Source organism: Vulpes vulpes, chromosome 13 (assembly GCF_048418805.1).
Source record: "Vulpes vulpes isolate BD-2025 chromosome 13, VulVul3, whole genome shotgun sequence".
NCBI classification, from domain to species: domain Eukaryota; kingdom Metazoa; phylum Chordata; class Mammalia; order Carnivora; family Canidae; genus Vulpes; species Vulpes vulpes.
Genome location: NC_132792.1, coordinates 67,800,182 through 67,825,194, shown reverse-complemented (window position 1 = coordinate 67,825,194; position 25,013 = coordinate 67,800,182). Strand labels below are relative to the sequence as shown.

Genomic DNA, 25,013 nt, shown 5'->3' with positions numbered 1-25,013 from the left:
AAGATTTCACATCACAGCTCTGCTATGTTGATCAAAACTGCAAAGTTCCCCACATTTTTTTAAAACTTTAGAGGGATTCAGCTAAGCAGAGAGATCACATTTTCCTTGGAGATTTGAGGTAATTAGCCAATTAAAGCCCTGTAGGTCCATACTACCTATGTATTTCTGTAAGAGATTAGAAATGAGATGTTGACTGGCTTACTTTTTCAAAATGTTTAGGGCAGAGATGAATAAGAGACAATCTAACAGGTGTGAAAGGTGGAAGAAAATCAGAACTTGACTGAAGCCCAGACTGGAAAAGCAAGAGGACCAGCAAAGCTTTGGCATTTGACTGGGTTTGGGTCTCGGTGCCACCAGCAGGTGCCACTGGGCTCATCCTTGTGAGTTGCCTTTTTTAATCTGTAAAATGAGGATAAACATACCAATCTTCAAAGAAGTGACAACTGAAGAAGCTGTTTCTGTGGGAATTTGGGGAGCTCAAATAGAAGCACTAAGTTTGAAATGCCAACTTACTGGCTGCAGAGAGTAGTGCACTTCAGGAAGACATTTCTCACCTTTCTGCATGGACTGCTGCCCTGCTGTGGCACCTGGAGAATTAGCAGTTTGGGGAGCGCAGGGTTGGGGCGGTGTGGTAGGAGGGCAGCTCCCACGATGGTTACCATTCACAGGGGCAGCCCCGAGCTCTCTCACGTGAGAAACAGAGGGAGGCAGATGGCCCTGGGTCACTGCACTTACAGTTTGGTCCTGGAACATATAGGGGGATCTCTGGGAACCCCGAAACACATTGCAGGTGGTTGTGGTTAACGCAGGGAGAGGGGCAGAGGTCTTTGTGAGCAGGAATAAGAATAGGAAATTTGGGTTAATGTTGTAAAAGTGCCCTTGTTTATATTCCCAGGCTGCGGAGCCCTGGGGAATGTCCAGATTAAAGATACATCATCTTTCGTGGTGCTGACAAGTCAAATGACACTAAGAGCAAAAGTGAAGAAGGTAATTTTTGAGGTGAGTGGAGCTGGGCAAAGCCAGGTGGAATAAGCCTACTTCAGAAATAAATTTGCTAATTCTGGGATGCCAGGGTGGCTCAGGGTTGAACCTCTGCCTTCAGCTCCGGTCGGGATCCTGGGATCCTGGGATCCTGGGATCCTGGGATTAAGTCCTGCATCAGGCTCACTGCATGAAGCCTGCTTTTCCCGCTGCCTATGTCTCTGTCTCTCTCTGTGTCTTTCATGAATAAATACATAAAATCTTAAAAAAAAACTTGCTAATTCTATCTGCAGGATGGCAGCTTCTTGTTTCATTATCTGGGAGATCACCCAGCTCTCCATACTTCACTCTGTCTATGCAAAAGAGGCAAAGGACCAAAAATCAAGTTGGCTTCGGGAAGTTTTTCAAAGAAGCAAATTCCACAATCAGCAGCCATGCAGCACGTTATCACTGGGAAGAGATGGCCCTTCATGGGTAGGACATTTTCATGGGTAACCCTCACTCCACCCCTACCACAGACCCCAGCTCACATAATGACAATCCCTAGTCAGTGCGGGAAGGCTGTGGTATGTCCGGCAAATTTGGTTCCAGACAACAAAAACCTATAAAGCTCATTTTGGACAACAGATGATTCTGAAGGCCTTTTCAGAGTTTACTTATTCTATAATCTGTGTAACAGTTTAATATGCCAAATCTTTTAACTCTTATTCATATAGAAAGCTAAGCCATCCCAAGAAGCACATTTCAAAAGCTGTCAACCAAAATACCGAAAGCCTCTGGTATCTAAAATAGCCATCCAACAACGTATTTATTCTTTTCACCAGGGATCAACCAATTTTTCCTGTAAAGGGCCAGGTAGTAAATACTTTAGGCTTTGTGAGCCTGTTGCAACTACTCAACTCTGTACTTTTTTTTTTTTTTTCAACTCTGTACTTTTGTTTTGAAAGTAGTCACAGGCGATTTATAAATGAATGAGCAGGGCCTTGTTCCGGTAAACCTTCACTTATGGATAATGAGATTTGAATTTCATATAATTTTCACATGTCGCTAAATGTTATTCTTCTTGTGTTTCTTTCCAATTATTTAGAAGTGTAAAACCCTTCTTAGCTCCAAGGCCATACAACAATAGGGGACTAACCATAGTTCGTCAATCCCTGCTCTACCCACACAAGGGACTCACTTGCTTTATGGGCCAGTATACAGTCCTTCGGCAGGATCAACTTGACCCATAGAAGTAAAACAAAATTCAGTGAAGCATCATACAAACATCATACAAACAAGTTGCCCAAAGAGCCCTCTGAATTTTGAACCGACAGGGCCTTTTATACAAATGCTCTGAGATAGTGACTTTAACAGAAATGATGTAAAGGAATCCCAGATTCCTAAATAAAATCCTTCTTGCATTTAATGGTTAAAAAAAAATCAATGTTTTTGTTCTGCTAAACTTAATGTAATGACTAAATGAAATGTCTTCCCCTCTGAGCAGATACTGAAAGTATCACCAATAACGTCATTCTGAGGTTAAAAAGAAATGGCTGAACGTGAAACATGTATCTACAAAGAATCTAGAATGGCCAAAAGAATTCTTGGTATATGAAATATCTTACAAATGTTAAAAAGAAAGTAAATGAAATCTTCCTTATGTCAGCCTTCTCAAACCTCCAGATTCCCCTTTTATTTCTGTATGTTCTGAGTAATAGCCTCAAGTCACTAAATGCTACATTCAAACTCTATATTGAAAACCAACCAACAAACATAAAAATAAAAAGCTTCACGTGTCTTCATGATCATGTAGGTTGATGCTGGAAGATTCAAAAAATCTCTTCACTCTCTTAAAAACACAATGCAATTTTCTGGATTGTAATTTTTAACCATGGAAGGTGCGTGTGAACTGGCCCTGGTAAATTACTAAAATGACTGTACAGTGTTTTTGCAGCAGATGTTTTTTGAAGCAGCCCGTTGTAGAGGAGACATTAATGCCTGGTGTTTAAGGGCAGAGGCTTTGGCAAGACAGAGTCCTGAGCTCAAAAATGCAGTTCTTATGCTTATTACTTCTGTATAACTTTGGACAATTACTCTAAATGATTAATAAAATGAGGCTGCTAATAGCTATTTTTTTCACCACCTTTGTGAACCTAAATGAGACAGTGTGTGCAAAGCATTTAGTACAATGGCCTATCGTAGGGTTAGAAACATGGCAGTTTTTGTTATTTCAACTATTTGTGTGTGTGTGTGTGTGTGTGTGTGTGTGTGTGTGAATATATTCCAGGAAGAATGACCGAAATGTGTATATCTTCTGGCACTCTCAGATGAATATAACCATGTTCTGGGAACTAAAACTATCATACAGACTTTGTCGTGTCTCTGTTCCTCAGGGTTTTGCAGAAGAATCAAAACTTAGTGAATAGATAGTGAGGCCTGTGAATTCAAAGAGAAATGCTGAATGCTTCAAGTATGTTCTTTGCCGCCTACCAAGGCAAAACGTGCACAGAAACAGCAGGGCAGATCGGAACAGAAGTGTGCTTGCCTACACACAGACATTAAGGCAGCTGGGTGTACATGCTATGGCTCACAGTTGCTTAGGGTAGCGCCATATAGAAATTCTTGAAAGAGTCATGGAGGAATAAAAAGATACCAACTATTCATTCATATTGCAAGTGTTGCCTTCCAGAAGAAAAGAGTATCAGTGAAATGAAGATATTAACGTACAATAGTAAGACTTACCATGGTGGAAGGTAAAGAATCAGAACTAAAGGACGTGTCAAAATTCCCATAAGTAAAAAAAAGAAAAGAAAAGAAAAGACCAACAAGCACTGAAGTTGATGAAAATCTCTGTGGGTTTAACCATAAAACCCTCTGAAGGGTCTAAAGCCACTTTCTGCAGCAATGACTAATCTGTTTCAGTCTATTTTGCTGAGAGACATGATTTAGAAATAATGACCCAGGTAGAATGAGCTGATTTGGTTATTCTAAAGCTGCTTCTGGTTGTAAGCACCAAGCAAAGTAAGGAGAAAGACTATAATAAAGATCCTAGTAGCAGGGCACCTGGGTAGCTCAGTAGTTGAACGTCTGCGTTTGGCTTAGGCTGTGATCCCGGGGTCCTGGGATGGAGTCCTATATTTGGTTTCCCGTGGGAAGCCTGCTTCTGCCTCTGCCTATGTCTCTGCCTCCCTCTCTGTGTCTCTCATGAATAAATAAATAAAATCTTAAAAAAAAAAAGATAACTGGTAGGTTTCTGCTGAGAGCTCCTGCTACTGCCAATCTCTTGGTTGATGGTACCACCACTGGCCAGAGCAGGGTACTAACTAGGCACCGCACTCGGGATACTTGCAATTGCGGCAAAATTCCAATTTTTCTCCCCTCAGATACTCGGGCCAGGAAAATGGCTTGCAAGGAATTCTGTGAAATACATTTTATCTGGCAACCATTTATCTTAACGGTAAGACTGCAAATTTGGCTTTTAGGCTATATATCCTGCTGAATCCATTCCTACAACAGGAGAAAGTCATTGGCCTCTATTAAGGAAAAACAGAAGTGAGCAAACCAAGTAATGAAAGACCACATAAAAGGGTGAGGATTTGGTCTTTTGAATTTTCAGACAGTTGCGAAAGTGATAAAATGTTAGCCCCAGGGGACCTACAACATATTTCCAGAGACAAGAGATGCTTTGGACCAGCTTCAGCCCTTTCCCAGATCTCTGGCTCCTTTGCTGGAGAAGGATGCTCGACCCCATGATGATTTTAGGCACAAAATGTAACTTTCTGTGTTCACTGTTCATGTTCATGGGATCCTCAGTTTTTAAGTTTTGGCCTGCTTTTCATAAACTGGTGAAAACAAAGGAGGTATCCAGTGCTTTAAAAAGTTTCATGGCTTGTACCTCCTTTTCTAGAAAACATCACATTTTAAAGTAAATTCAAGCAGCAACTTTGTAACTCTCGGGTAACTGAGAGTTACTCAGGCAACTTCCTTTTTACGTAAAAATCATTTTGAGTTTTTATGAAAAAGTTACAACAAATGCCTTCTTGATGCTATTAAGCTGAAAGGTATATGCAGGAGATTTCAAAATGTTCCCCAGATTTCCTTTTTTAACCAAGAAGATTTTGCAGAAAGGTTTTTAAATCTTAAAATGTTTTTCCGTGATTTCAAAATAATAAAAATATTTATTTTTTTCATTATCAGTTTATTTTATTTTTATTTTTTTATTATTTTAAAAAGATTTTATTTACTTATTCATGAGAGACAGAGAGAGAGAGGCAGAGACACAGGCAGAGGGAGAAGCAGGCTTTCTGTAGGGAGCTCAATGCAGGACTCGATCCCAAGACCCACGATCACGACCTGAGCTGAAGGCAGATGCTCAACTGCTGTGACCACATCTCTCTTGGCCAGGCCAGCACTGGCCTCCACTCAGACTTACAGATGTGTTGACACTACAGCTCTGCATTCGCTTCGGGGCAGCCTCATATCAAACTGTACAAAAAAAAAGAAAGAAAGAAAGAAAGAAAGAAAGAGTTGTGGCAGAGGTAGTAGGGAAGAGGTGATTGCTTCTCCTTTCCATTAGCACCAGACACATAAAAAAAAAAAAAAAAAAGAATAGATCTTTGTCTTCAAGAGGAGTTTTAAAATATTTTGTTCTTGCTCCATAAAGGCACAGAGACAGAGACTCTGACTTTCAAAGCACAAACTTATCTACTTAAAAAAAAAAAAGAAATGGATGAGACTCAATCTTAAAAAGAAGTCATTGAAACTTGAGTAAAACTTGAGTAAAATATCCATGTGTTCAGGAGGGACAAGGATCACTGTCCTTTGTGGTTATATTTTTGTGTTTGAACATTTTCAAAAGAACAATGCTCTAAAATTCAAAATCACAGAGTGAATTTTAAAGCAATGATTCGAATGAAAGCAATGAATACATAATCGAACAACAGGATCGAAGAGGTCTTAAAAACATGCAAAGTCCTGAGTATGAGATTCTACAATTACCTGCTTATTTTTCCCTGGAATGAGATGAATCATTTCCAAAATAATCACTTGTTTGGCTGAGACTTCATTTCTTTGTTTTAGAGCTGGTTTGTGCATGTCCAGACAAGGTCTTCATTTCTTATCAATGAAGCATGCTATTGTCATATATGTGATCAAAAGTCTTTTTTTTTTTTCCTTAACAGCTCCTTTATCTTGTTCCCTTTTTAGTCAAGCTTGTCTATTCCCCCAAAACATTAAACTGTGACATGTTACTCTTGGACCTCCAGACCCTTTATTTATTTATTTATTTAAAGATATTTTATTATTTATTTATTCATGAGACACACACACACACACAGAGGCAGAGACGCAGGCAGATGGAGATGCAGGTTCCCTGTGGGAAGTTGGATGCAGGACTTGATCCCAGGATCCCAGGATCCCCAGGATCGTGACCTGATCCGAAGGCAGGCACTCAACCACTGAGCCACCCAGGTGGCGCTTTCCAGACCCTTTAATGAAAGCACCAGACTCTGGCACTTACCAGCTTGGGGTCCTGCGGAAGTCACTTATGATTGCTGAGCCTCAGATTCCTGATCCGTTAGAGCTTCAGGTATGCATTCACTCATTCCTTTAAAAATTATGGAATGTCTATTAGATGTTGGCCATCAGGTACACAAGGATAGATAAGACGCAGGCTTAGGTTATTATTAATTTTGGGAGATTATGCTATAATGGTGAGAAGCATGTGTGAATGTGGGAAGTGCCTTGAAGTACTAAATGAGTGGAGGAGGTGGTGACTGGCTCTATTTGAGGACAGGAGGAGCTGGGAACATCAGGGAATGTTGATAGAGGACAGTGAATAATGTTTGTCAAAGTCCTAGGCTAATAATAATAATAACCATGAATAATCATGTAGCCCTCACTATGTGTTAGGGCTGGGCTGAGCACTTGAACATTTCATTTCATTTGAATACGGTTTTTTGGTACTTAACTCTTACTATCTCTGAATTATTGAGGATTTTGGGGCTGACAGAGACAAAGCAACTTGCCCAGGGTCACACACTTGAAACGACAACTTCAAGATTCTACGGCAGGCAACAAGAACCCCAGAGTCCTGGCTTTTAAGGACCAGACCTAATTGTCTTCCCCTTGCTTTGCTTTTTTATTGCAAACACTCCATATTTGTCTGCCTCCCTGAGGGTGGCAGCTGCATCCGTGGTTGGGATCGTGTCTGGTGCTGGGGTGAGGGCGGTGGGGGGAGGATGGGTCATGCAGTGAAGCTGCCAGGCTGGGAGAGTCAGGTTTTACCCATAAGGGATGACTCAAAACTAAAACTAGAAATATTACGTAAATTCAGTTCCTCATTTTGGTTTGTCTCTTCCAGATGAAATTTCTTTTTCTCATTTGGTTTAAACTGACGGGAAAAGACATTGGTGATTTTTTTTCCCCCTTTAAGACCGAAGATCCAAAGAATGGTGAGTCATGTGATGGAGGCAAATGACTCACATTCTTGGGAGCCATGAAGTCAACAGACAGGCAACAAACTTTCAGCTGCTGTTTAAATTCGGTCCAAAGGGATTTTCTAATCTAAAGAACTCCCATTGTTTTATTTTAGGGTCAGAATAATTTCCTACTTAGGACACAGGGAGGTTTTCTGTGAGGGAATTTAAAAGAGAGATATGCAAATATGCCAGGGAGATTAATAGGAAGACACAGCAATGAGACACACAAAATGAAATACTATGACAGATAATATATTTTAGTTTGATATTCAACATTATATAAATGCTCTTAATTAATATTAAAACAACAATTAATGAGAAATAGCCTCGTTGGTTTGATAAATGGAGTAGAGCCTTGTTCAAGGACATTTTTTTTTTTCTGATTCCAAATGTAATATATTCTATTGTGGATGATTTGGAAATGAAAGCTAAGTATACAAAGACATGGAAATCACCTCTTTATCTAGAAGCTCTAGAAGCTATCCTTAGGGACCTGCTAAGAACTTTGTGGAAGTATGTCCTGCCTGGCTTGCTAGCACTATGGCACATTCTCCTTTTTCTCTTTTTGCACACATGTACATTGAGTGGCACATAATAGATGGTCAATATGTTTGCTACTGATGTAACTTGAATTTTTTTTAAAAGTTTTATTTACGTATTTATGATAGACACACAGGGAGAGAAAGAGAAAGAGAGAGAGAGGGCAGAGACACAGGCAGAGGGAGAAGCAGGCTCCATGCTGGGAGCCCGAAGCGGGACTCGATCCCGGGACTCCAGGATTGCGTCCTGGGCCAAAGGCAGGGGCCAAACCGCTGAGCCACCAGGGATCCCCATAACTCGAATTATTATATACATTATTGTTTTATAAAATTGGAATCACAAAATTGTACCAGTTTTGTAGCCAGTGGAACTGATAGTATTAAAGAAATATTAAAATAATCTGAGGGTCCCTGGCTGACTCAGTCAGTAGAGTATGCCACTCTTGATCTTAGGGTGATGAGTTCAAGCCCTAAGTTGGATGTGGGGCCTACTTAAAAAAAAATTTTTTTTTAAATAATCCAATAAATTGTGTTAATCAGGGTTCTTTGTATTGCAAGAGTCAGAAACCCCCACTCGTTTACTTTGAAGTCTAGGGGAAGGTTAGCTTTTTTTCCATGGCCAAATCTTGGGGGTCGTTTTTAAAAAAGATTTTATTTATTAAATCTTGGGGTTCAGACAATATTGTTATCACTTTCTTCCTTACATTTTTCAGATCAGCCTGTTTCTGTGTCTTTTGTTTGCATATTAGATTCATTCTCTTCCTGCTTTACATAGCCTTTCTCTGAATTGCTGAAAAGTGTTGAGTTGACATTCCACCATTTATGATCCAAAGGGGAGAAAGGCTGTCTTTCCTTCTGTGTCCCACAGATAACAGGACTTTGGCCCTGCTGAGGTCACTTGTACATCCTGAACCAATCACTGTGTCCCTGGGTTTGGTTTGGCAGTTGGCCTGGGATCTCTTCCTCTCCTGCTGGCCATGAGTAGGGCTGTTGGTGGGCTTAAAATGAGCATGGTGCCTTTGCCACCATACAGGAGTGCAAGAATGGGGAAAGAGCTTCCGGAAAGAAACAAACCAACAAAAAGAGGGGGGTTGCTAAGTGCACTAGGCAAATGAAATTTCAGCAACCAGAGCGTCTCTCTCCGTTGTCTTAAAAAAATACTGATTCAGCGTGGAGTTAAGCATCAGATTTATATGTTTTAGGATAAAAAGATATCTATAGAGTGGAGGAAATAAAAATATATATAAAATGATTTTTACATTTTTAATTATTAACTGGAATATGCCTGATGATCTTTTATGGAATATTGTTCAGATAGTTGATAGCACACTGAATATTTTGAGCCTAATCCATTAATTGCTGAGATATCTTACCCTTTAGGATTTATATATTTTTGTTTCATTGTACGTTCCAATTGGGTATTCGTTTTCAAACAGCATCCTTTCAAAGTCCAAACAAGGATCCTCTCCTCTCATTCTTCTTTGAGATATATTGTCTGCTTTATAAACCATGTAAAATAAATACTGTTAGCATTTTTGTGTGTGTGGTAAAAAACCCAATTGTATCTATTAAAGGACCATTTCAATTAGTAAGTAAGATGGAAGATACTTGTTCTTTAGGTTTCTGCCAAAAGGACTTGAAACAATGCTTGCTGAATGTGTTATAAACATACACAGAAGATCTAGAAAGCAACAATAGTGGAAAAAATAGCTATTTAAAACACTCATTAACCAGGTGCCATGGAGTGTTCAGTAGATTGATTTCATTATTATTTAAATTTTTTGAAAATGAAGTATAATTGACACACACGGTTACGTTAGTTTCAGGTGTACAACATAGTGATTACAATTCTATACATTATGATACATTCTCCATATCTGTCATCATATAACATTATTACAATATATATATTCCCCATGCTGTACCTTCCATCCCCATGATTTATTCATTCCATAACTGGAAGCTTGTACCTCCTACTCCCCTTCGCCCATTTTACCCATTTCACTTTCCCCTTCCTTTTGGCAATTTGTTCTGTGCATTTATGAGCCTGTTTCTGTTCTTTGTTTGTTCTTTTTGTTTTGTTTTTAGATTCTGCATATAAGTGAAATCATATTGTATTTGTCTTTCTCTGACTTATTTCACGTAACTTTTAATTCCATCTAGGTCTATCCATGTTGCTGCAAATGGCAGGATTTCATTCTTTTTTATGGCTAATATTCCGTTGTATATACATACCACATCTTCTTTATCCATTCATCTATCATTGGACACTTAGGTTACTCTATATCTTGACTATTGTAAATAAGGGGTGCATATATCTTTTCAAATTAGTGTTTTCATTTCCTTTTGGTAAGTACCAAGTAGTGGAATTATTGGATCATATGGTATTTCTATTTTTAATTTTTTGAAGAACCTCCATACTGTTTTCCATAGTGGCTGCATGAATTTACTTTTCCACCAATAGTGCATCGGGGTTCCTTTTTCTCCATATCCTTACCAACACTTGTTATTTCTCATCTTTTTTTTTTTTTTTTATTTCTCATCTTTTTTATACTAGCCTTTCATTGTTTTTTTTTTTTTTTTTTTTTTTTAACAAGATGTTTGGTGTCAGAATAACCAAATATCTGATTTTTTTTAATGGTCTTACAGTATATAATCACCTAGATCTGAAGCTATTTCCTAGTAGTGATACCAGATTTATGCACAAATACATCCAGATCTCAAAGTATTTTCAAGATCTAATTTGTTCTAGGAAGTCATTTAGGCATTTAGGCATAAATTGCTCTATGGGCACATGGGTTAGATTTTATTCTTTATAATCTTTCAGGTGTTTCAAATAAATTACTTCATAATCCCTTATGGTCAGAACTGGCCAGAGTTGGGTCTGTTTGATTTATCTCTATCATCTGTGGTTTTTTTTTTTCTGAAATCTTTTCATCCATGTGTAGGGTTCCTTCCTCCATATCCTTTTTTTTTCTTCTTAACAATTGTTCTATTTTCATTGTCCCAGGATCCTGCATCAAGAAGCCCTGATTTGCTAAGTTATGGTATGAAATCCAGGATCCAGATTTGAACGTGGCACAGGATTAGTGCTGGAGCAACCATCAACCATGGCTTCCACCTGTGCTCTTTCATCTCTGCTCTGGTGGTCCTCAACCTGTTACGGGGCCCTTTTCAGCATTGGCTTTCAATAGCTTCGCTGATAACATTAATATGCTTTTGATTGTTTTGCAGTATGTACCTTTCTTCTACCCCTACAGCCCAGACCCTTGAAAATAGGGGTTTGCTAAATAGATACTTCTTATAGCAAGCCCCATATGTGACCCATTTTCTTACCATCACAAGAGTTGTCCAGGTCATAGTTTGTTGTAGGAACAGGTAGTAAACTCACAGTACGTAGTTTCTTTCCTTGCTCTTTAGAGAGAGTGATGCCACTGTTCTCTCCATAGTTTTTCTATGTTGTTCTTGGGATTCTCAATGCTTTAGAGAATAATTTCTTTTTTATTTCATTAGATACTGCCCAGCCTTTTCCAGGCTAATGTTCAGTGAGTCCTATTTCTATGTCAAGAAGATCCCATTTCTTTTTTTTTTTTTAAGGTTTTATTTATTCATGAGAGACACAGAGAGAGGCAGAGACACAGGCAGAGGGAGAAGCAGGCTCAAGACTCGAGACTTGATCCCAGGACCCCGGAATCATGAGCTGAGCCAAAGGCAGACACTCAACCACTGAGCCACTCAGGTGTGCCATGAAGATCCCATTTCTAAAGCTCATCAGGTTTCTGTTAGAATGCCATCCTTCAGCTGATTCATTTCTTGCAAGGTGGACCACAGGCTAGCCAGAGAGAGAGAGAGATAGAATAGTTTGCAGCTACATGGAACTATCTAGATAGTAACTCATGGTCGCTCTGGCTCAGACAATTTAACAGTTATTTATCATGTTACCTGTCTCGGAAAAGAGGAAGAAGAATGGAAGCTTTCCCTATGGATGAATGAAGTTTGGCCCTTTAAGTTGTGTAACAATTATAGAACATTGATTTGGGCACCTGTTCTACAGCTACTAAGTGGAGGGAAAAATGTTTCTGGTGTTCTATGTCCTGTCCCTGCAGGGATCCTGACATCTACATGGTGGCTGAAACTATGGTTACTGCTTCTTCCTTTAACTCTGTCTCTTCTTAAAATATAAGCAAGGTGGAGTCTCTATCTGTAAGTAATCTTAGGTGGAAAGCATGAATAAAGAGGCCCAATATTTTGTAACTACTCAGAGAAGTAACTGTTCAAATACAAGAAGAGGAAGAGGTTTGTGGGTTTTTTTTTAAAGATTTTATTTATTTATTCATGAGAGACAAAGAGAGAGAGAGGCAGGGACATAGGCAGAGGGAGATGCAGGCTCTTCACAGGGAGTCCAATGTGGGACTGGATCCCAGGACCCCAGAATCACATCCTGAGCTGAAGACAGATGCGCAACTGCTGAGCCACTCAGGAGTCCCAAAGGGGTTTGTTTGTTGTAGTTAATATAAAATGCTTTTGGGGGCATCTGGGTGGTTCTATTAGTTAAGCTTCTGCCTTCGGCTTAGGGCATGACCCTGGTGTCCTGGGATTGAGCCCTGCTGAGTAGGGAGCCTACTTCTCCCTCTTCCACTCCCCCTGCTTATGCTCTCTCTCTCTGTCAGATAAATAAATAAATTTTTTTTTAATTTTTAAAATATTTTATTTATTTATTCATGAGAAACACACACACACACACACACACAGAGAGAGAGAGAGAGAGAGGCAGAGATACACGCAGAGGGAGAAGCAGGCTCCATGCAGGGAGCCCTACGTGGGACTCAATCCCAGTTCTCCAGGATTAGGCCCTGGGCTGAAGGCGGCGCTAAACCGCTGAGCCACCCGGCTGCCCAAATAAATAAAATCTTGAAAAACAGAAAAGAAAATACTTTTTGGATCCTTCCTAATGACAGCAGTGGGGATTCATGTCAAAAATCTTCCCTTTCCTCCTGTATCAGTTATGTGTTGCTGTATAACAAGCAGTTCCCAGACTTAAAAGTGTCTAACAACCATAATCGCTTTATAATCAGTCACTGTTTCCAAGGGTCAGGAGTTGAGGAAGCTCAGCTAGGCTGACTGTCTCAGAGTCTACCAAATGGATGTCATCAGACAGTAGCTGGATCTGGGACAGTGGAAAGCTGGTGAGCCAGGGCCTGTACCCATATCCCTATCTCTCTACATCCAGTCTCAGAGCCTCTTCTCTGGTCTTGCCATTCGAGCTGGCTTGGCCTTCTTCACAGAATGGTGGCCTCTGGCTGGTAGAACTTACCATACAGACACTTAGGGCTTCATGTGAATACTGCAGAGAACCCAAGTAAAAACTCTTGGCTTTTATGACACAGACTTAGAAGTCCCATAGTACTATTTCTGTCAAACTCTGTTGGTCAGCAAGGCACTAAGGTTGGGCCAGGTTCAGGGGGTTGGATGTAGGTTGACACCTGTCAATGATAGGAATGTCAAACAATTTGTAGACATACTTCAAAAGTACCATACCTCTCTAAGACATGCTAATATATGTTTTGGATTTGAATCTAAATGCATGCTTTTTAAAATTATTATCCTGAGTGATCAATTGGTTTTAAGAGTTAAAAAAAGACACATATATTGTTATATGCTATTTATTTATTTTCATTATCCTGATTGATCAATTGGTTAAAGAGTTTATATATATATATATATATATATATATATATATATATACTGGAAAGTTCACAGTAGATCAATATATTCTGCAATATATCATGAATAATATGGAGCCTTTGTGCACATCAGATTGGCCCAAGGCATGCCAAACATTCTACAGACAGTTAATAAAGAGTAACAGAAAGAAAGAATGAATATATAATGAATTAGTTCACATATCTGTCATCAATCAAAAGAGCTCTTAAGCCAAATAGATTTGAAGCCAACGGAATGAATTATAACTTGGCATCTTGAGTGAGGAAATATGTTCCTAAAATATAATTAGTTTAGCATTTGTTTTGCTTTGTTTCATTCTATTTGTACATACAATTTCGTTAAAAGGCAGTTACATATTTCCAAATAACTGCCTGTTTGGGTGACAAGTCAGAGTTAGAGAACATTTTTTGAAGAGCATTAGGAGGCTCCAGGTCAAGTATCTGAAAATGTACAAGCTGCCAGGTCTCCCATGCCCTTCAGCTGCTGACAGAAGGAACATTAAATTCTCTCAAACGACTGGAAGGTAGATGCCGTGAGGCTCCTTAGTGCTTACCCTGGCGCTCTTCCTTACTCCGCAAATTCAATGCCAGTTAAGAGGCTTATGTTGTTTCTAAAATTTCAGGTACATCAAATCATAGCAATTTCACTATTCATACAGTTAGAAGGAACCCTATGTCCAGATTAGCTCTGGGTGTGCCGCCTGTACACTCAGGAATAGGCCTATGTGAGGGTCAGGTGCCCAAACCCTGGGCCAGAGCACCTCACAATTGCTGCTTACCACTCTATGCCCCCTCTAATGACCCAACATTGTCCTGGGGGGGGGGCGTGGCTATTCCCATCTGCGGCCCTGGGCTGCCTGTTATTACCATAACAACAGTGTGTATACAATTTGACACCAAGGATTTTGGTTCTGAGTGTGTTTGCCTTTTAGGAAGTTCTGAAGCAGTGGGGAGAATGATGCAGCATGGGGAAGAGACGGCTGAAAGCAGCACCTACTGCGGGGCAGCTGCAGCAGTCCAGGCGGCTGGTGACGTGGGCGTGCACTAGGGCAGTGGGGATGCAGATGAACATTGGCAAACACCAAGAGAGGTTTGCAGAAGTGTTGTGTAAATATACAAGCTGCTTGGAGTTGAGGAGCAATATTGGGCTGGGAGCACAGCATGGTTGAGCTTGTCTGCATAAATGATAGTGTGACTTCTAAAAGGAATAGGAAGGAAGGAACTTTGGCTGGGAAGTGAAGACAACAAGGGGATGGGGGAAAGGTGCTCTTGATTATGGCTTTGCAGAGTGTGAGCACCAAGCCTCTGTTACTGGCAGAGAAGAAATATGGGTTAGCAGAGGACATACACTTAATGCAAAGAAACTCCTTAATCTCTGGGCTGCACAGATTGTTTCTTTGATTGTTACTATGTGCAGAACAAGACTTAAGTGGGTTTTATTTTTTTTTTAAATCCAAGTTTCTTTTTCTTTTCTTTTTTTTTTAAGATTTAATTTTATTTATTTGAGAAAGAGAGAGACAGACAGACAGACAGCCAGCATGGGAGCACAAGCGTGGGTGGAAGGGGCAGTGGGAGAGGGAGAAGCAGACTCCCCACTGAGTGTGGTGGAGCCCAATATAGGACTCAGTCTCAGGACCCTGGGATCATGACCTGAGCCAAAGGCAGATGCTTTACCGACTGAGCCACCCAGGTGCCCTGCCATTTTTGTGTCTTTTTAAATAAAGATTCCAATCGAAGGAATGAAAGGGTAAGAGAACCAAGAAGAGAGCATGGGTGCTGGTGATTGATTTCCCATGGTGGACCACACTTGTCCTCAGCCTGGAAAAATGTGAGTGAACAGGGCTTGGTGTTTTTGAAAACTGCATAAGCTTCATTGGTAGAGGATTTCCTGAAGGTGTCTCTTAATGAGGGGCTCTTCCCCCCTAAAACTCCAGGGAGCATTTTGCATGTGAGAAGGGGTAATTTATCCACAGTGACTGGGCAGGGCGTCTCTGGCATGTTTCTGGTTATGGAGCTCATGAATGCCCAGGGATCTGCTGGGTCTGGACACTTCTATAAAAAGAATTGTACCGCCCACAGAATGCCAGTAGCACCTGCCTTGAGAAAAAGTGAGGCATGAGCTGTCAAAATGCATTCATGTTTTAGGACGTCATCATTTTTTGACTTTCCCTTATGAGGAGATTTATTTTGTCCTTTGTTTTGGTACCTCCCATCTTCTCACCTGGGGTCCTTTGGAAGGGAGGTGGGAACTTGGCTGGGGGGAAGGAGCTGCTGGTGGTGATGAAAAGTGACCCTCCAGGTGGAGGCAGTGGGACAGGAGCCTGTAGCCAGAGACTTAGGACTGTTCTCCTCAGGCTGTGCCTGGAAAGGCATGCTGGAAAGCTCCAGAAGCTGGAGAAGGACAGGCCTGAAGTAACTGGGGCACATAAGGAGTGCCATGGCTTGCTACAGGGGGCGGGCTCTTGGCACTGGCAGATACCTGCCCCCAAGGAGTCATTGCTCCAGTTTTCACAATAGAGAAGTGCTGAACCCCGTCTGTTTCCTTCCTTCCATCAGAGACATCAGCATCTTGTAGCACTTGCCCTTGTGTGCTGCAAAGCTCAAGCCTACTTATCAGTCTTTATCAGGGGAACAAACCTGCCCCTTGGGATTGCTTAGTAATAGGTCGTCCATGGCTGATTCTGGGCAGTCCTGGGACTAGAGGCTGCTCAGCCAGCACGGAGCCCCAGATGCCTTGAGCACGGGCTGTGGGGCTGGGTTAGCTACTAAGTGGTGAGGGTCTCCAGCGTCCCCACTGGAACACGATGCCCAACTCCCACAAGTAAAATGACACCGCAGCGGGTGGCTTAGAATGCACACAGAGTGTCATTAGTGCAAGGTGATGCAGGGCGTTTGGTTTCACCTTACCGGGGTGATGCATGATCCTGCTGCTGTTGTTTAGCCAAGCATGAGATGAAGCTTTTGTGGGGTGGGCCTCATGCAGGAGGGGCCTGCCTTTCTGCAAAGGCCTGAGTGACATCTGTCTTTTAATAAAAAGTGGTGACATTCTGAATTGGAGGAGTAACTGCCCACATTGGCATCTAGCAAGAACTAATGTACTTCAATTGCACCATGGAGGAGTTCTGCTGGCCAAGAGGTTAACGTGTTTATGAATGTCTGGAGCATGAACCAAGGCCAGATGCTGTGCTTGGTTCTGGGGACACCAAGAGATATTGCTCTCAGGAGCTCTAAGCCCAGAGGGAAGGTAGACAGGAAAGCAAATGATCTCAGTGGAGCTGAATACATGGCCATAAGGAACCAAATGTAAAAATATATGCAGGTAGCACAAAGGAAGGAATCGTCAGCTTGTGCAGGAGGGTACAGGAGCCAGGGCCAGGGAAATGTCAGAAGACATGAGAACTGAGCTGGGGCTTGAAATGGATAAGGCCAAGTGGACAGAAGGGTATAGAAGTACAGGAAGATGACAAGGCATATACAAAGTCATGACCGTATAGAATAACAAGTTTTCTGAAGTTGCAAGTAGTTCTTTATGGTTGGCAAGAAAGGGTAAGGTGGGAGCAGCGGGCCCAGCTAGTCAGTCAGGGGCCTGGTCATGGAGGACCTTTCATACCTTGTTGAGAAGCCTGGATGTCATCCCATGACTGAAGCAATGCTCCCAAGGGCTTTAAGTTGAGTAACGTGATGGTAGCTGTGTATCTGCCAGGGGAAGTTGCTCTGGCAAAATATGTCAAATGGATTGGGAAGTGCAAGATTGGAATTCGTGAGGTCAGTTTTAAGAGATCACTGCAATGGGGAGTCTTAGTGATGAAGGTTGGGATTAAGGCACAATCACGGGGATGATTTAAGGGCATGTCTACGATACCCAAGAGATAGACATAATAGGGTCTCTTGGCCAGCTATGGAATACAAGGGAGAGAGGAGACAATGATGGCTCTGGGATCCTAAATTGGGTGACCAGGTGATTTCTGGTGCTAATGAGAAGGGTAAGGTATGTAGCTTTGTGTTTTTGGTTGAGGTGGTTTGGTTGAGGTGGTTGCCCCCAGGCATGAAGGGCAGAAGGAAAGGTAGAGACAATGATTTCAGTTGGCCATAGTGTTAGACACCAAGCATTTGAGGTGTTTATGAGATGTTCAGGTGGAAATACCCAGCAGGCAGCTGGATATATAATAGAGTTACCTGTCAATAGCATAGTGAACATATGCAAATCCAGCTACACAGTCAGCAAATAGATACATTGTCATACATCTGTCCCCTTCCAAAGTCCTGAGATTTGTCTTGGGATCAAGAGTGGAGCATGCAATTTAGGCCTAATATGAATTGCTTTTTCCTGTCCATAAAATAGTGAATGGTTCGGGGTGAGCACTTGATTCAATTTGTGTCAATGAAAAACAATCAAAAACAATGAAATTTATGCTGGGAATCCTGGGAAAGATTCTAAGGTAAGAATTTGCCAGGGGGCAGCCCGGGTGGCCCAACAGTTTAGTGCCGCCTTCAGCCCAGGGCGTGATCCTGGAGACCGGGATCGAGTCCCACGTGGGGCTCCCTGCATGGAGGCTGCTACTCCTTCTGCCTGCGTCTCTGCCTCTCTCTCTCCTCTCTGTGTATTCTCATGAATAAATAAATAAAATCTTAAAAAAAAAAAAAAGAATTTGCCAGGGCTATAGCTTCAGGAGGCATTTTTATTTAGACCCCCGTGGAGAGGATATTTGATAATGGAGAATATGTGAAGGAGTAAGAGAGAGGAGCTAGGGCAAGAGAAAGGAGAGATAAAGAAAACACCGTTCAAGTGACATTACTTAAGCCCTCCAGTTCTGGACTTCTCACTTTGGGAACCAATGCATTTATTTTTATTTTTCTTAAGTCAGTCAGAGCCAGGCTTTCTGTCACTTACACCAAATGGGTCCTAACCCATCTGGAGGCTTTTGAATTTTCTGCAAGTGCAGAATTGGTGAACAGAAGCTAGGATAGTGTGCTAAGAAATTGCATTCTGCAAAAGAAAAGTAGCCCTAGTAGAGATGAAGATGCTGTGTTGATAACCATCAATTACAAGATAAAGCCCCCAGGCACTTACTCTTCTGGGCTCTTCTAGCTGACTCTCTGGCTGTGACCTCTCTCGAGCAACGGTTCTCAAAGTGTGAACCCCAGATGAACAGGAGCAGCATTGCTTGGCAATCATTTAGAAATCAAAATTATTGGATTTCACCAGGCCTGCTGAATAAAAACTGGGGGGACCATGGGCCCACAAGTCTGTATCTTTTTTTTTTTAAGATTTTATTTATTCATGAGAGACAGAGACAGAGAGAGAGAGAGAGAGGCAGAGGGAGAAGCAGGCTCCATGCAGGGAGCCCGATGCAGGACTCGATCCCAGGACCCTGGGATCATGACCTGAGCTAAAGGCAGACGCTCAGCCACTGATCCACCCAGGTGCCCCTCCTAGACTGTTTCTAACTCTTGTCAAGTACAGCATTGCTGGAGGGTCACCTCGGGTGCATGTGGAATTGGTGGATCTTGGCGCCAAGGGGAGACTTGAGATGTGACTTCCCTGCTGAAATGACACATTCAAATCCTCTAAACACCCTGTTCACAGGATCACTGCAACACCTGAATTTTGTGAGCTAAGTTGAGACACAGGTCTGCATTTTTCTAGACCAAAGTGCAGTGATTTGTGAGTTCAGATTTCTTTTCTGGAGATTGTAATAGTCGATTAGATCTCCTTAGTCACCGCTACTTAATCCTACTGATGCCTAATGAAGTGCGACACGTTGGGACAAAGTGTGATAAATGAGGCAGCATTGTGGGGCACCTGGGTGGCTCAGTTGGCTGAGCACCTGACTTCAGCTCAGGTCATGATTTCAGGGTCCTGGGATTGAGCCCTGTGTTGGACTCTGAGTGCAGTGGGGGTGTCTGCTTATCCTGTGCTCCTCCCCAGCTTGTGGGCTCTCTCTCTCTCTAATTAAGTGGGGCAGCATTGCACGTATCTAAGTAAAATGGAGTGTTTGAATATGGAAGTCTTCTGCAGACGATGGGAAATGAAGCTCTTCAATGACTGGTCCTCATTCTACCTCTGGCTTGTCCATAGCTGGGAGCTGAAGGGGTCTGAATGATAGGGGACCCTTAGTATTCCACGTTTTGGAGATGGAGAAGTCCAGCAGCCTCCATTAGGACAGCAAGGAGGATGAGTTTTAAGAAGGGCTAAACTGGGGCACCTGGGTGGCTCAGTGGTTGAGCATCTACCTTCGGCTCAGATTGTGGTCCCGGGGTCCTGGGATTGAGTCTGGCATTGTGCTCCCCTGCAGGGAGCCTGCTTCTCCCTCTGCAGTGTCTCTGCCTCTCTCTGTGTCTCTCATGAATAAATAAATAAAATCCTTAACAACAACAAAAAAAAAGGGGCTAGACTGCTTTATTCAGAAGTGGGCGGTTTGTACCTGCCTGTGCTTGGTGCTTTTGCCTTTCTCCTCTAAGAAGAGCAAATGTGAGGGTAATGGGAAAATATGGGTTTGGAAGTGATGGAGACTGGGTTTGAGTCTCAGGGCTCTTGCTTAGTGCAGAGTGAACTCAGGTATGGACTAGAGCTGTCTGAGCCTCAATTTCTCATTGAGAAAATGGGGATAATAATCTTCCATGGTTGTCATGAGGTGTAGAAGGACTATGAGAAAGACTTGGCACGCACGGTTTCCCCCTCCTTAATTCCATCAAGCTCCCATAGTGCCATCTGTCCCCATGTACCTAGTGTCCCAATATAGCTCTCCCGGGTCTCAAGTGCCCTACTCCTGCCAGATCTGTCCTCTGCCAAGTTCCCAAGTCTCCAGAATTCCTCTCTCCTCCTCCAGAAATAACTTGCCTTTTCGAAGGTAGCTAGGTTTGACGTTGTCATGATCACACAAAGAGATTGATGTTCTAGATGAACTTGCCTGGTCAAAGCCTCCCAGGTGGCCATGCCACGGCTTTCACAGCTCACACAGGAGCAGATGCAGTCACAAGACTCTCCAGGTGGCGGGTGCAGGGAGATGGCTGGCACAGGCAGGTGCTTCTGTGACCCTTTCTTGTCGGGGCATTCTTTCCTGCCTTCATTCACTCATGCAATGAACATGTGCTGAGTCCCAGATGCCAGCCAGGAACTGTGCTGGTTCCAGGGGACACAAGGGCGAATCAGAAAGTCCTGGAATTCAAGGAGCTCCGACTCTGAGAACAGGAAGACACCTAAGTGGACAATGAACGTCCTGGAGGAGATGAGGCCTTCAGGAAGGCTGGAGTCTTAACAGCCTAATAAGCTGGTGAAGAAGAGGCAGGAGAGGGTCCGTTAGGTCAGGAGGTTGGCATTTCTGGTGCCAGAGATCAGTCACAGGGTAGGAATGGGACCACCCCGGGAAGTTACACCATTGATTTGCAAAGTTTGAGATGTCTGAGAAGGAAGTTGAGAGTTAAGCAGAGAAGACCTGCTAATTTACCCCAGGGATGGGGAGTCCCTAAAAGCGTTCGCTAGGCAGGGAGTCGCTGATGAGATTCAAGTACATTTCTGGCTAAAATTTCTTGAGTGCTCATCGCCCCCTGCCAGGCACTGTGTCAGGGACTGTATGTTAGCTGACTTAGTTGGTGTGGATTTTTTTTGGGGGGGGTGTCTAGTGGGGGATGCAGTGGAGCAGGGGAGGGCTGGAGGTGGGGAGACCAGTGAGAAGTGGTTCTGATGGGATTTGGGGGAGGAGCAAGGGAGGGGAGTGAAGTGGGGTGGCCGTGCGGAGACGGTGCGGAAGGAGCATCCACCCCGGGAGGCGAGGGCGTCAGCGGCACCGGCGCCCGCCGGGTCTGTCTCCCGCACGCGGGTCTGCGGCAACCGAGCAGTGCGGGAGCAGCGCGGTCCGGTTCCCGGGCGCCGCCGCGCCGCCGCCGTCCAGCAGGGGGCAGCATTGAGACACCAACGGGGGCCGCGCCCGGAGCCCGGAGGCGCCGCCGCAGGATGCGCGCTCCTTGGAGGCTCTGACCTTTCGAGCAATCCCCAGGGAGCCCTTCGGGCCCTGCTGGAGATGATGGGGGGGGGGGGGGGTGTCCTGCTCGAAAATGAGCCGGCGATGAGAACCAAATGCGAAGCAATTCCCTTGCGCAGAGTGAAGAATTGTCATTCAGCATATTAGCAGTTGATGACACATCCCTCCGGCTTGGAGGTGGTTTGGTTCAGGGCAGGAGCCACGGCACGCACCCCGGGACCCCCAGCACGCGTGTGGGCGCCGCGGCAGCGGGAGGGCAGCACCGGCAGCTGGCGCGAGGCTGCGCGGAGAGAAGGGATGCAGCCCCCGAAGGATGCTGAGGCTGCGCGGAGAGAAGGGATGCAGCCCCCGAAGGATGCTGGAGAAGGGATGCAGCCCCCGAAGGATGCTGAGGCTGCGGGCGCGACGCCGTGATGCTGGCGGGCGGCTGGGGTGGGGGGTGGGGGCGGAAGGTGACGCGTCTCCTCCCATACCCGGGACAAATGTTTGGCATTTTCTTTGTTCTTCATCATCTCCAGTGACCTGCCACTCCTCTGCCCGCGTCTCAGGTGCCGCCTGGGCGCTCTGCCCCGGTTTGAAAATGACCCCCCGAATCCCTTCCTGTTTGGCCAGAAGGGCTGGGAACCCCTTTTCCCTCCCATTTTCTGTGTTTCCAGCCTGTGGATGCGGAGTCAATGTTCCAGAATCTGAACTGGCTCTCAGCAGAGCTCTTGCAGAGAACGCGTTGAGATGCGTCTCCACCTTGGTCCACACACTGTCAAAATTAAATCAGTTTAAAGGGGGCACGTGTATAGGGATCGAGAAGAGAAGAGTAAGCCCGGTTGGATAAACTGGGTAAAAAAAAAACCCGGTGAGGGCCTCTTCCTTTAGCCCAATGAAATAAATAATCATATCCTTGGGCAAAGGTTCCTTGCTGCTACAAAAAACTGGAATCTTTGCTGTTCCCTCGAGTGATTTCTCTACAGATAGTGCTGATTATTTCTTCTGGATAATTACCCTCAAATCTCCAATTTTACCCATACTTGTGGTTTTGGGTTAAACGAGAGCCCTCTTGCTTGATAATCATGAGGACCATAAAAAGCCTGCTGCTAAGTGATTTGGACATAAAGCCAAGGATTTCCTCTGTCCTTTTGGAAGTGATATATTTGGCTGGTTGAATCAAATTCCTCCCTGGTACAGGCCAAGGCAACGTCTGTGACTAGCCTAAGAACCCAAAGCATATTTAGGAATATGCACCTTAATTTTTTTCTTTGAATTAAAATATCTTGAAAAGTCTTCCTGTTGTGTCAGAATGTGTTAGCCGTGAGTCATGAGAGTGGTAGGACGTCCCCTTGTCACCAAGGGAATGGGGGTTTGTGATCAGAAGAACCTGGGTTTAAAACCCAGCTCTGCCTTTACTTATTTCCTTCTTTCACCTAATTGAGCTCATCTCAGCTCCAGTTTTCTCAAAGGTAAGATGAGGTAATAATAACGGTTGTCTCATCATGTATGTAAAGCACAATAATGTAAAATACTTGCAACATAGTAGGTCCTTCATATTATCAGCAACCCCCTTTCCTTCTTCTCTTTCCTTCTGTCAAATCACCTTGTCCAAAGGAGCCTAAATGAACATTGAGACAAGGAGAGTCTCACCTTCTAACCTCAGTGATATATAAGCTCACTTAAGTGAAATCGCAGCATAAGAAAATGATACGTATGTATACATATTTCTATATTTTGTTTCTATATTTACATGTTGAACACTGCTGAACTAGCCAGTATTTCAACACACACACACACATAGACCTTTCTCTCTCTCTCTTTCTTTCTTTCTCTCTCTTTCTTTTGAAGATAGAATTGACTTTTTTTTTACTTCTTTTACTTTTTTTTTTTTTTGCAATTGACTCTTGAGCAACATGGGGGCTACAGGCATCCCCTGCCTTCCCCCTTGTGGAGTCAGAAACCTGCATATAACTTTCTCCTTCTCCTCCTCCTCCTCCTCCTTCTTCTCCCCCTCCTCCTCCTCTTTTTATTTAAATTCAATTTGCCAATACATAGTATAACACCCAGTGCTCATCACATCATGTGCCCTCCTTAGTGCCTGTCACCCAGTCACCCCATCCCACCATCCACTCTGTTTCTCTCCCCTTCCCTTGCACTATTTCTTATATTCCACATATAAGTGAAACTATATGATAACTGTCTTTCTCCAATTGACTTATTTCACTCAGTATAATACCCTCCAGTTCCATCCATGCCAATGTAAATGGTAGGTATTCATCTTTTCTGATGGCTGAATAATATTCATATATATATATATATCACATATATTACATCTTCTTTATCCATTCATCTGTCAATGGATATCTTGGTTCTTTCCATAGTTTGGCTATTGTGGACATTGCTACTATGAACATTGAGGTGCAGTTGCCTCTTCATTTCACTACATCTGTGTCTTTGGCATAGTCAGTAGTGCAGTTGCTGGATCATAGAGTAACTCTAATTTTAACTTCTTGAGGAACCTCCACACTGTTTTCCAGAGTGGCTGTATCAGCTTGCATTCCCACCAACACTGCAAGAGGGTTCCCCTTTTTCCAGATGCATATAACTTTCATCTCTTCAAAAACCTTACTAATAGCCTACTGCTGTCCGGAAGCCTTATCCATAAAGAGTAGATTAACACATATTTTGTGTATGTCTTATATGTTGTATTCTTACAATAAAGTAATCTAGAAAATAGGATGTTATTTTTTTAAAGATTTTATTTATTTACTCATGAGAGACACAGAGAGAAAGAGAGGCAGAGACACAGGCAGAGGGAGAAGCAGGCTCCATGCAGGGAGCCCGACGAGGGACTTGATCCCCGGTCTCCAGGATCACGCCCTGGGCCGAAGGTGGCGCTAAACTGTTGGGCCACCCGGGCTGCCCTAAGAATAGGATGTTATTAAGAAAATACACAAGGAAGAGAAATATATAAGGAAGAGAAAGTACTATAGAGTGTTTATTGAAAAAATATCTGTATATAAGTGGACCCATGCAGTTCAAACCATGTTGTTCAATAGTCAACTGTATATAAAAATAGGTATTACATGAGGAGGGCACTACCCCCTCCCACAGAGCCCTCCTCATGGCAGGCAGCCGTCTTCCCTTAACCATTTTCTCTTGGTTAGGTCTTGCTGTTTTCCTTAAGACTCTCTCATATGCTGTGGTTTCTCACATGTCCAGTCTCCCTTCTGGATCCTAACCCTTTGTGAAACTCTCTTTGTAACTCACATGACAGTGGGGACGCAGTCTGCCACAAATAAGTAGCCCCTATTTGGGTCTCATTGGTTGATTGAGAACCATCAC

General features: G+C 43.1%; 1 long non-coding RNA gene across 1 annotated transcript; it reads left to right on the top strand.

Moving 5' to 3' along the window:
- The first annotated feature begins 887 nt into the window (after positions 1 to 887).
- On the top strand, positions 888 to 3,093 carry LOC140595193 (uncharacterized). The gene is made up of 2 exons (XR_011996645.1): positions 888 to 999; positions 1,275 to 3,093. It is a non-coding gene; the product is annotated as an uncharacterized lncRNA (long non-coding RNA).
- Positions 3,094 to 25,013: the final 21,920 nt, after the last annotated feature.